Source organism: Rhea americana, unplaced genomic scaffold (genome assembly GCF_003343005.1).
Source record: "Rhea americana isolate MKP2758 unplaced genomic scaffold, rheAme1 scaffold_61, whole genome shotgun sequence".
Classification (NCBI taxonomy): domain Eukaryota; kingdom Metazoa; phylum Chordata; class Aves; order Rheiformes; family Rheidae; genus Rhea; species Rhea americana.
In genome coordinates this window covers 2,981,941-2,982,992 of record NW_028186768.1, presented here as the reverse complement: position 1 = coordinate 2,982,992, position 1,052 = coordinate 2,981,941, and positions in this window count along the sequence as shown.

Sequence of the window (1,052 nt, the reverse complement as noted above, 5' to 3'; positions counted from 1 at the left end):
CAGAAAGCTGGCCCTGAAACTGTGGTTTTGGAGCGGTACGGCTATACCAAGACRTCCGTGTGAGGTTTTCAGCAGGCTGGGATGGGAGTGGGATAACGCTACAGATGCACAGGACATGGACTCTCACGTGCCTGGAAATGACCTGTGGTGCTGAGACTGAACAGTACCACTGCAGAAGAGGGTACGCTGCCTGTCTGCATCTCAGCAGCTGTTCCTGCTCTGCGATTACCCAAATTGCTAGTTTCCAGGCTTGGTTCAAAACACAGATTTGTCATCAGGGCTCTTTGCCCCATCTTCACGTCTTTTATTGAAATGAGTATCATGCTAGCCTGACAGGCTGCCTAAGCCCATTTAGTTAATCTCTGGGACCAGATGAAGGTCACCCTGCCAAATACTCATAATTCCTGTTTAGCTCCCTAAATACGCGCTTGATTCATTGTCTCATGTCCCTTCCATCACTGGGGACGGAAGAGCCATAGCGGCAGACACCAATTCCCTGTAGCGACGTGAGTCACTCTCGCAGCTCTGACACCGCCGCGAGGACTGGGAGGAACCGGCGCCGAGGGCTTCAAACTGCCGCCGCGGCACAGCGGCCCGGGGTTAGGCTGGAAGGGGGTTGAAGTGAATTAGGCGCGTGCAGGGCGGAGGGCACCGTTACAGAACGGTCCYGGGCGGTCATAAACCCCCGTGCGCTTCTGTGGGCCTGAGCTCAGGAGGGACCCGCCAGGCCCGCTGCCCTCRGGGGACACCGCTTCCCGGGGGGCCTGCTGCGCTGGCGGAGTGCCCACCGGGTGCCCCACTGCTGCTGCCTCAGTGATTGAAAACCAAGAATTAAAAAAAAAAATCCTTCTATTGCCATTCTAGTTCTTGAAGTTGCCTTCTTTTTTTTTAGGGCCACGTTTTTAAACGGGCAGTCCCTACGAGCTGGGGAAGCAGCCTCAGACACGGTGCCGGCCGCGGCTCCGGAGACCTCCGGGCTCTGCTCAGCCCGGCGCTGCGACGCCCGAGGCGCTTATCGCCGTGTCAGCGCTGCCCTCAGCCAGCGCCGCCGG